Below are 12,136 nucleotides of genomic sequence, written 5' to 3'. Positions count from 1 at the left end.
TACTGGCTTTTCACTGCTGAGGGCTCTCTCCAGGTTCTAAATTCACCCCTCCAGGGAAGTTTAGACCTATAAATGCCTACATTGAATATCAGAGTGCAAACCAGGCCCAGAAAGACAAACATGATATGTATTCACTTGTAACTGGGTATTAGCTGTCAAGTAAAGGAAAATCACACTACAACCCACAGACTCAGAGAGGCTAAGTAGCAAGGAAGGCTCAGGGAGGGAGGTGCATGGATCTCCCTGGGAAGGAGAAACAAAATAGATTTTTTTGGGTGACTCAGGGCAGGTGGGAATAGGGACAGAAGGTGTCATGTGGGGGAGGGAGGGAGTACAGGGAGAGACAACTGGAATAGGGGGACATTTACAGGACTATGTAGAAACCTAGAGCAGTGGAAACTTCTTGGAACCTCTGAAGAGTTACCCTATTGAGGACTCCTAGTAATGGAAGATACAGAGCCTGAACGTGCCATCTTCTGTAACTAGGCAAGGTTATCAATGGTGGGACTGGAACACCAACCCAGCTACAAAACCCTCAACCCATACCTGTCCTGTTTGCAAAATGTGCTGGGGCAATGGTGGTTCAGCACATCTTGCTGTGGCCAATCAATGACTGGTTCAAATTGAGCCCCAACCCATGAGAGGGATCCATCTCCTATACTGACTGCTTGGATTGCCAGGAACCAGAAGCTGAATAGCTCAGGTTCCTAGGGAAGAAGCAAATGTGACTGACATCCCTACCCACTACACACACACACACACACACACACACACACACACACACACACACACACATCAATGAAAGGAATCCTAATCATATTCTGCTACACTTGTAGATTGGTGCATAGCCCAATCAACATTAGAGAGGCTTCCTCTGGCAGCTTATGGGAGCAGATGCAGAGATGCACAGCCAGACATTAGGCAGAGCTTGGGGAATCCCACAGAAAGGGAGGGGGTATTGTAGGAGCTGGAACAAAAATAAGGAAGAAAGTCTTAGAACTAGTAAAGTTCTATTAGTGAGAATGGAGCAAAACACTCATACACATAGAAATACTCAATACTACACAATGGGATTCAACATAATATCAGAAATATTATTCACCAAATGAGAATTATTCCCAGAATATATAAATTGTTCAGCATACAGAAATCTATGATGCATGTCATGTTAATAGACTAAAGAGGGAAGGAAACATAATATTGTGGGGGTTTTTTATCAAATGATAGCAGAAAAAGAAAGCAGTTGGCAGAATGTAGCACACATTCACAATGAAAATCAGGAAAGGGAAGAAAGACAGAAACCTAGCAAGGGATGTGTAAGACTTCAGTACTAAATACTAAAGCAGCATGACCAGGGTACCCTTTCCTTTCCTTTCCTTGGATTTATTTTTTCATTCAGAATGAAATGTCAGGATGCTTACATTAGAGAGGACCAGCATGAGGCAGGAACAAATATAACAGCCCTGACTGTATGTTATACACAAGGAGTGTAGTCAATAAGGCTACACTTTTCGAGTCAAGAGGACACAGACTATCCACAGGGAAACAACAGAGAGCACATGAAGCCCCTGGTGATGCTTCCACTTCAGTGATGAGACCACTCATTGCTGGAATAAAGAATTCAAATTACTGATAGTGTGTTAAAGGAAATCAAGGAAAATTCAAGAACAAAAAGAGAAAAGTCCACTTTTCATGAGGCCTAGCAATCCACCTATAAGGGATTTATGTAAAGCATAAAGGTGTCAAAGCTCCTTCTGTCTGCCTGGGAGTTCTTTCAAAGATAACAACCACTTCTTAGGAGACATTAAGGTTCCCTGCGGCCCTAGACTCCTTGCTCATCCCATGGACATCAAGTTCAAGACCTGTGCTACTTAGGTTTTGTCAACTAGAGTCACTTGGGGAGAGACTCTACTGAGAAATGGCATCCATTGTATTGACTTTGGGCATGTCTCTGGGGGCATTTTCTTAGTTAAAGATTGATATGGGAAGGCCCAGCCCACTGTGGCCAGTGACATCCTTGGGAAGGTGGCCCTGGAGAGGAATCTTATATGCCAGTAAGAAGCATTCCTCCATGGCCTCTGCTTCAGTTTCTACCCCAGCTTTCTGCCTTGACTTCCCTCTATGAAGGATTGGAAAGCCATTCCTCTTCAAAAACCAAAGTTGGCCAAAACTTCACCTCAGAGCAACAGGGCATGATTTTTCAAGAAGACAGTGAGAAAAACACAAGTAAGAAAAGCCACACTGAGAGAGCTGCATCGAAGAAGCACAGAGGCTGGGGTGCATGTGTTAGAGCAAGAATGCCTTTAATCCCAGCACTCGGGAGGCAGAGGCAGGCGGATTTCTGAGTTCAAGGCCAGTCTGGTCTACAAAGTAAGTTCCAGGACAGCCAGGGCTATACAGAGAAACCCTGTCTCGAAAAAAAAAAAAAAAAAAAAAAAAAGAATGTCTTCTGAGGGAGAATGGAATGAGGAATTACTGAGAGGCTGGTGTGTGATAAGATCTCATTGGAAGAATGTAAAAGCTAAAGCAAAAGCCTACTGAGCACAAACACTGTGCTCCAACATTATGACCAGTCCCATTAATTTGTAGTTCCCTGAGACATTAAATGTTTTATAAGCTAACCAGGTAAAGCAGTAAATGGAAGACCATATCTTTGAGCCAACCATGTGATTGCAGCTCAAAGTTGTCTGTCTTAGCTACAGGATCTTCTCTATGTCACTACCAGTATATTATAGACCTCTAGCCCAGTAGTTCTTAACCTGTGGATCACGATCCCTTGGGCTCTTTCACAGGAGTCATCAAAGATAATCGGGCAACACAGATTTTTACATTATTGATAACAGTAACAAAAATACAGTTATGAAGTAGCCACCAAAATAATTTTATTGTTGATGGTCACTGAACATGAGGAATTGATCTCTCTCCCAGAAGTCTGGAGCTGCTCTCCCTCCCAGAAACCAGGCCCTGATCCCTGCTGTCTGCTGTGACCTTGCACTCTGACAGACCTGAGTTCTCTCCCTCCCACTCCTTGCAGCTGCAGGCAAGGTCACTCTTCCTTCCCACAGCTAAAACCCAAAACAACCTCCAATTGTAATTCTCTCTTAACTGGAGGCACCTTCCTGACTTCTAGCATGCAAACTAGGTATGGAACTCCTCCCACCGAAAACCTAAGTGAACAAGATACTCCCTTTGTTTTTGCAAATGAAAAGTCAATGTATTTCCCCTTAAAAGCTGATTGTAGGGGCTGGGGAGATGGCTCAGTGGTTAAGAGCACTAACTGCTCTTCTGAAGTTCCTGAGTTGAAATCCCACAACCACATGGAAATCCCACAACCACATGGTGGCTCACAACCACCCGTAATGAGATCTGACGCCCTCTTCTGGTGTGTCTGAAGTGTACTTACATATACTAATAAATAAAACTTAAAAAAGAAAAGGAAAAAGCCAGGCGTGGTGGTGACGCCTTTAAAAAAATTATGTTAATTTTCCTAATCCTTGGGAAAGAAGGTCCTTTTCTTCCTTCCTTCCTTCCTTCCTACCTTTCTTCCTTCCTTTCTTTCTTTCTTTTTCTTTTTCCTTTTTTGGTTTTTCGAGATAGGGTTTCTCTGTGTAGCCCTGGCTGTCCTGGAAATCACTCTGTAGACCAGGCTGGCCTCGAACTCAGAAATCCGCCTGCCTCTGCCTCCCAAATGCTGGGACTAAAGGTGTGCACCACCATGCCCGGAGGGATGAACCTTTTCTTTCAGGATGTTAACAGTATATCTTCGGTGGCTATCTCCTAATGAAGCTCTTCCTCCCACCAGAAAGCACACTCTCAGATTCAGTTGCTTGGGGCCTTGATATTATCATTTATTTCCTCCTAGTAAAATCCATCTGAAGTATAAATTCATCTCAGCTTCTATTGGGCAACAAGACTTCTCCAGGAGGAGATGCAAGCAACACACACACACACACACACACACACACACACACACACACACACATCTACTCCACTCCAGATAGGAAACCCATGACAGACCAAAGTATGGATACTAACTACTAAAGTAAAACTTAGTAAGCAGTCAATTTTATTGGGCTTGCTTATAGGAGGATTATGGGTGAGGGGTTCCTTTTACGAACAGAAATGACTCAAAGAGAGCTACATCTACAAAGCTAAGTGCAGCATGAATGACTGACCACTCGTGAAAGCTGGAAGAATGGAGCACACTGCACAGCCTGTAGGCAGTTCAAAAGACTAGAAAGGGTCCTTTTCCCGGAGCCTCAAAGTCTTATAGGCAGCTCCACTGGTTTTTACTTTTTTTTTTTTTTTTTTTTTTTTTTTAAGGCAGCTGGGCTGGTCTCAGAGTACCTTTTGCAACTTGGGTTGTCTGAGAGTCTTTGCAAATTGGCTATGCTGTATCTGAGGGGAACTCTTGGCTTGTGTTGCTTACTGTGGGTGGAGGGCCCTAATAAATCTGGTCGGTTTCATGGACTTCCTGAAGCTATTTTGAGTTGCTTACCTTCTGCCTTAAGGATCCTCCTGCGAGCTGGACTGTTTTAATCCTTGAGGAAACTGTTATATAAAAGCTTTCTTTTAATGAATCTGCCTTCTATAAATTACAGCAACTATAATTCTCTAGTTCATTATTCCTATGTTGTAGGGAGGGATATGTGGAAGGAAGGGTGCTACTGTGTAAATTTTCCTGGAGATACCGTGAGCAAATATCTATTTGTCCCAGATAGAGAATTGAGGCAAGATGGAAGAAACCCTCTCTAGTCTGAATCAACGAACCACTAAATGTATTGAAGTTACTTACAGAAGAATGAGTGAGGGTTACAGGAGGATAGGTGACCCAAAGGCAGTTCAGCCACCAAAAAGCTCATCCAGGTCTGGTTGATAGCTCACAAATCTATATCCTTGGAGCTCCCAGCAGAACTTGCAATGTTCTCCACCAAAGAAGCATTTCCTCCAATGTAGTTGTTTATACTTTCTGAATCTTGTAACTTCTGTGATCTTATCAAATCTGGTTACTTTCTTTAGGTTCCTGATATTTTAGGAAATATTCATTTCTTTATTCTTATGTGCATGCATGTATGCCTGTGCATCACGTGCGTGCAGCCATAAGCAGGTATCAGATCCCTTCAGACTGGAATTACAGATGGTTATGAGCCACCATGCGAGTACTAGGAATCAAACCTAGATCTTCTGTGAGAGGACAATTACTTTTAAATATTGAGCCACCATTCCAACCCCGGGTTCTAGATTCTTACATACTTCCTTCTTCTTTCCGGGATGTAATGTTGGAATGAGGAGAAAATGGCTGTTCAACAGATGGGTAATACTTATTTAACAAGGTTGTTGTGAGACTTGCAGAATATGTTCTGCATCCAGTAAATGATTATGTTTTAGTAAAATAAGATGTTTACTATACAATTAATACAAATCCATTTAGCAAAAAAAAACTAGCGTGTATATATATGTGTGTGTGTGTGTGTATTTGCTAACACTCCTAAATGTATGTATTTGGTGTTCACAAAGTGTTACTTCAAAGACCCTCAGAAAATATCAATAATGTCAAGTAGTGATGTAATATTTACATAACACTTATGGCCATCCCCTCCCATTTATTTACATGTAAGACTGTATGTATGTAAGAGAGACAGAGAGAAAAAGAGAGACAGAGACAGAGAGTGTTTATTGTGTGTAGGTCCCAATGGAGGCCAGACATTTTTAATCTCTTGAGCTGAGAACCCAACTCAGGTTCCTGAAGAGCAGCAAGCAAGTGCTCCAATCTGCACTCAATAAATGTGAGCAGGGTGGTGACCCTGAGTGACCAATAGTGACCCCTTCAAGTAATGGTGCTGCTATTAGAAGGGATTGGGGGACGAACGTAGGAAAAATAAATCAAAGGTTGATATATGCATACATGGAAATGACAGAGTAGAACCCATTCACTGGTACAATTCATATGAGTTAATAAGTATAATTTAAAATACTCAGTGGTCTAGCGTGGCTAGTACAAGAATTACCGGGTGCACAGGCCATATAACAAACCATTGTGATGAAAAACCACTACAGAAGGGATGTTCAGCCATCCATACATTTTATAGCTCTGAAGGCAACTCCAATGTGAAGTCAAAGTTGACAATCTTTACATGTTTTTATGCTAATGTTCTTTTATATATTTTGAAGTTGTTATATAAAATATTCTATATATTTTTAAATTTTCATTTATTTATATTTTCTCTGTATGGGTGTTTTGCCTGCATGGATATCTATGCCCAGCTAGTGTGACTGGTGCCCACAGAGGACAGAAGAGGGAATCAGAATCCATTACAGATGGTTGTGAGCCACCATGTGGGTACTAGGAATTGAACTCAGGACCTCTGTAAGTGCAGCCATTGCTCTTAACCACTATGTCATCTTTTTAGCACCCCCAGATATTTTTAAATACTTAAAAATGATTGAATTTTGGTGTCATAAATGTTGACAATTTAAGATACTCCATAGACTCTCACTGATGGAACTTAAAACCAGAGTTGGAGACCTGCCTCTGCCTCCCAACTGCTGGCATTAGAGGCATGCACTACCACCACTTTTTTTTTTTTCCCGAGACAGGGTTTCTCTGTATAGCCCTGGCTGTCCTGGAACTCACTTTGTAGACCAGGCTGGCCTCGAACTCAGAAATCCACCTGCCTCTGCCTCCTGAGTGCTGGGATTAAAAGAGTGCGCCACCACCACCCGGCCCCTGTAACTTTTTAAAAATTACTTTACAGGAGCCCACAGTTAGCAGTTTTTGGGGGTTGCAGAGACTGTATTTTAGAGAGACTCTGGGTATTTTTTTTTTTGAGAGGCTTCAAACTTTTAAAAAGACTGATTAACTTAAAGAGACTGAACTTTTAAAGTGTTCAAATTTTAAATGACTGGCAGTTTTCAAATTTGGAATGTTTCATATTGTGATATTAAAATTCACATGGATCTTGGGAACAAATGACAGTTGGTAGTTGAATAGTGATAGGTTTGTGTGTCAAGTTGATAAGGGGTGAATTGTGCTGGCTAATTTTTTTTGTCAGTTTGACATGAATTAGAGTCATTTGAAGGGAGGAAGCTTCAGTTGAGAAACTGCCTTCATAAACCTGGTCCATAGGCAAGCTTGTGGGGAATTTTCTTAATTGATGATTGTTGTGGGAGGGCCCAATCCTATATGGGTGGTGCCTCCCCTGGCCTGATGGTCCTGGGTGCTGTAAGGAAGCAGGATGAGTAAGCCGTGTAAGCGTCACCCTCCATGGCCTGCCTCTGCATCAGCTCCTGCCTCTAGATTCTTACCTGGCTTGAGTTTCTGCTCTCTTTCCTTTGATGAAGAGTGTGATGTGAAAGTATAAGCAAAATAAGCCCTCTCCTCCCCACATTACTTTCGGCTATATTTTGTATCACAGCAATAGGAACCTAATGAAGACACACGCTTTAAGAATTAGGTTGTTTTTGAGGCCAGCCTGGTTTACAGAGTGAGTTCCAGGACAGCCAGGGCTACACAGAGAGACCCTGTCTCAAAAACCAAAAAAATAAAAACAAATAAAAAATATAAAGAATTAGGTTGTTTAGCACTCTGCCTCTGACTCTACTTCCTGATTCTAAAGCTCACCAGAAATGAGAATTAGGGACTTTCAGATCCTCACAGAACATATGCACCATTTGAAGAATAAATGTGGCCTTCTAGATTCCCAGAACATATCAAAGATTTTCAAAGTCACTATTATTCCAGATTTGCCTTTTATGGTTAGACAACTGTTTTTTATATCATGCTACAGATTCAGATAGCTCAGTGCTCAACAACCACCTGTGGTGGGTTCATTTTGGTTTTGTTTTGTTTTGTTTTGTTTTGTTTTGTTTTGTTTTGTTTTGTTTCTCATGAATACCTGATAGGTAACAGATACTGTAAACTCTGAATGAAGACAGAAGAGATAAGCTCTGTGAGTGAGAATGTATAGGAAACTCCCAGACAGGTCAAATAATGAGCATTTTCTAAGAATGAAGCTTTGAAGGCATGCCAACTCTATCGTCACTGCCCCCGTGTTGCCAGGCTATGGTTTATTATTATGATAGTTGGCTTTCAAATCCCCACTGGAGCTGAGGAGAGAGCATAGCAACAAGAAAGTCTTCATGAGCTATGAAGCTATCCGTTCTCATAGCTTATCTCACCTTACTCAGATAAATGTTGCATTCATTACTGTCAGTCTTCAGTTAATTTTCAGGATCCTGAAAAACTTGTGGCAGTATTACTGTTCCCTCTTTTATGGAGCAGAGGATTTCTGAAGGTCCATACAACAGTATTCTTGCTGCTCTGTCAGCACAAATCACAACTACCATTCCAAAAGGAAAAAGATATGGCGTATTCTAAGACAAATATTAGTTAGTGACCATGGTTCAGGAATGACTTTGGCTGTTCTGAACAACATATTCTATCACATACGTGCTTCTATGAGCCTTTTCTAGTTATGGAACAAAAGGAATCCATAAACCATCTACAAAATACACTGGTAGTGACATCAGAAAACAGGAAGTCAGAGCAGAAAGAAATATATTACAAGTTTCAGATGCTATCTTAGAGCATGCTTAGCTTTGGGGTCAGTGGAAGCAAAAACTCACTTCGCTTTCAAAGGTTTCCCTGATAGTCCCATGGCTGTTAGATCAGATAGAGGAGGGAGTGATGGATTGGTGATAAAGAGGATAAAGATCACCCAAGATAATGTTGGCTCATTATCTGTAACATTCCAACTCTTCCCAACCAGGAGCCCGTAATAAGCAAGTCTGCCAAACTTCCAACATACTTGTAGCTTTTCTGGAAAACTTCACCTCATACACCACTCAATGCTATAAGTTTCACAGGAACCCAATGATTGGACTTTAGAAAATAAAAATGTCTTCATCTAATCTTATGCCTGGGATGAATTTTGAAGGTTTAACATCAAAAGGAGACTTACCCACTGCATCAGGAAGAAAATTTTCACATTTCTGATAACTTAGCTCATAGCTAAACATACAGATATTTCCTAGCTTTTGTTACATTAGAAGAAATTGTTTTAAGACTCATACAGGAGAAAAGGAAATTAAGTCTTCACTCTAGTTGTAGCCCAAACTATAAATGAATCTGTTATTTTTTAATAATTTGTATTGCCTGGGTTTTTTTTTTATAAGACCTGAAGCGCTCCGCTTTCTTTCTTTTATTTTTTAAAATATTTATTTATTTTTTATTTATATGAGTACACTGCAGCTGTCCTCAGACACACACTAAAAGAGTGCATGGGATCCCATTACAGATGGTTGTGAGCCACCATGTGGTTTCTGGGAATTGAACTCAGGACCTCTGGCAGAGCAGTCAGTGCTCTTTACCGCTGAGCCTTCTCTCCAGCCCGCTCCTCTTTCAATAGTGCTCCTGGTCTAAAAAACTACACTATTAAAACCACCCACTCCAGAGGCAGGATGAGCACATTCCATTATATACATAAACACCAGCACAGATCAGCAGGACTTACCCCTGAAAGTCAAACAGTACCACCCTACAAGCATACTAACAAAGATAATCCCACATAGGGGATTTCAAACTATGTAGGAAAAGCCAGGCCCATGAATTTAACAAACACACCAGACCAAAGACGAATGAAACTCCTTCCCATGGACTGCATGAAGGGAAGGAGTCCTACATCAATTGCAGATGGTAGGATTCAATACATAAAAGACCCTAAAGCCTCCACCAACCAAACAAAACCTGTGTGAGCTGATGAACACTCTCAGCAAACTGGCAGGATACAAAGTTAATATAAAAAGAATCAGTAGCCTTCATATACTCCAACAAACAAACTGTTTAGGAAATAAGGGAGACAATGCTACTCATAATTTCCTCAAAAAAAATATATGGCAGGGAACCTAAACACGAAATGCAAAGGCCTCCATGATGAAAACTTGGAAACACCAAAGAAGGAAACTGAAGAAGACAAAAGGCCTTCTTATGCTCAGAATTCAAAGAATCAATATGTGAAAGTGGCTGTACTACCAAAGGACTTTACAGACTCAGTGCAACGCCCATCAGCCTCCTCATGACATCTTTCCCATAACAAGAGTGACAAACTTAAAATTCATATGGAAACACAAAAGAATGCAGTTAGCCAAAGCAGTTCTGAGCCAAAAGTAACAACTAGATGTAATGCCTGCAGCACTGATGTTTATTGTAGCATTATTCACAATATGTAAGTCATGAAAACAACTTACATGTCCAATAGCAGAGGAATTAACAAAAATGTGGCATATATAGACAATGGAATTTTTTTCCAGTCATAAAGAAGAATGATGCATTATTTGTGGGGAAAATGGCTGAAAGGTAAGTAACCTATGTTTTCTCTCATACACTGTTCTTTCATTTTACATAGAAATGTACAAGCAGTTTTGTGTCCACGACAGGAAACTACCCGGTATGACAAAGGAGACTAACTGGGGCAAGAGGTAAGAACGGTAAGGAGGAAGGAAGGAACTATGTCCAGAGTGTAACATTCACAGGAATGAAAATGCTCTTAGGCAACACATCACCATATATGGTAAATAGACAGTACAACCAAAGAAGGCACTTAGCACAGAGACTGTGGCAGCCCCACCAGTCCATCAACTAACAAACAGATCTGTGTATCAAAGGCCAGGATAGCCTCAAAGGGCTTCTGCTCCGCTCTATCTCTACTTCTGGCCAAGCCTTCTCAAACTGCAATCTTGATGTTCTTCCTGCACCTTAAGTCATCCCAGAGGCTTGGCTCAATCCTGTCTGTCACCTTGTGGCTTGACTGTGCAGTGTCTGCAACATGGTTTCTTAGGTATTGAACAAGCTTCTCCTAGACTCTCCATCTGCACCCCTTCTCCTCTCCTGCCTCCAGAAAGGTTTCTCTAGCTCCCCAACACTTCTGTGGCCTTGTTAACTCTTTGTAGCCATTCTACAATGTAAACATAGACAGAAATACAGAAGTAATTTGTGTGATATGTGACCTAAGAAGTAATTGAGTAATTAAAATTAAACAAAAGGGGGGCTGGTGAGATGGCTCAGTGGGTAAGAGCACCCGACTGCTCTTCCGAAGGTCCAGAGTTCAAATCCCAGCAACCACATGGTGGCTCACAACCATCCGTAACGAAATCTGACTCCCTCTTCTGGAGTGTCTGAAGACAGTGACAGCGACAGTGTACTTACATATAATAAATAAATAAAATCTAAAAAAAAAATTAAACAAAAGAACCTGAGTTTTCCAACAGCCATCCCTCCAGGGAAATTGGGATCATTTGACAAAGCTACTGATCTAGCTTGTGAGTTTATTGTTATTCAACAACTGATGACAACTTGGAAAGATACAAACATGTCCATCTGTGTCTGTGGTATAGGGCATTCATGACATTGAGTCCGATTTTGGGTAGTTTTCCACAGATATTCTGATAAGATGTTTATTACAACTAAAGGGCCAGTAGGCTCAAAAGCCTAGGACTGGATAAGGAACCTGGGCAGGAATGTTGATAGCTACTAAGATCTGAAGACTGCCGGGATCCTGAAAGCCCCTGATAAGGAAGTCTGAAGCTGTGTGGCCTCCTAAACTAAGGACAGGCTGATACTATCTGCCAGCCTCTAGGATCTGGAAGGCTCCTCACAAAGGAGCCCAAAGGATGGTCTGGTCTCATAATCTAAGACATTTCCCTTCCCCAGGAGAACATCCATCCCTCCTGATAAGGCAACTTTAACCACTGGTAATTATAGCGTTGACACTGCAGGAGAACAGACCTGCAGATGGACTCTTGTGGCCCAAGAACACCCTCTTCCCAGAAAACCCCTAAACCACATACACATGGGCCCTATTCCCACGGAAACATTGTCACCTCTCATTGTTCTGATTAAAGGACAATCTGCTCCTGTTGACGGTTGATTTATTCTTTTATTTCTATGCAACCTAGGACAATCCTGATCTAACAATACCAGTGTTGGTACAAAGCACAAGAAAGAACCTATATAAGTTAGCAACAGGAAACCAATAAAAATACCTTGTCTAGCTAAGATTATAACATGGTAACTGTAAACATGAAGCTTTTTACCTAGTAACAGATCCACTGCCAAGTTACTGAGTTGAGTGAAGAAAGT

The sequence above is a fragment of the Mus musculus genome, chromosome X (genome assembly GCF_000001635.26).
Source record: "Mus musculus strain C57BL/6J chromosome X, GRCm38.p6 C57BL/6J".
NCBI lineage: Eukaryota > Metazoa > Chordata > Mammalia > Rodentia > Muridae > Mus > Mus musculus.
This window is presented reverse-complemented; position numbering follows the sequence as displayed.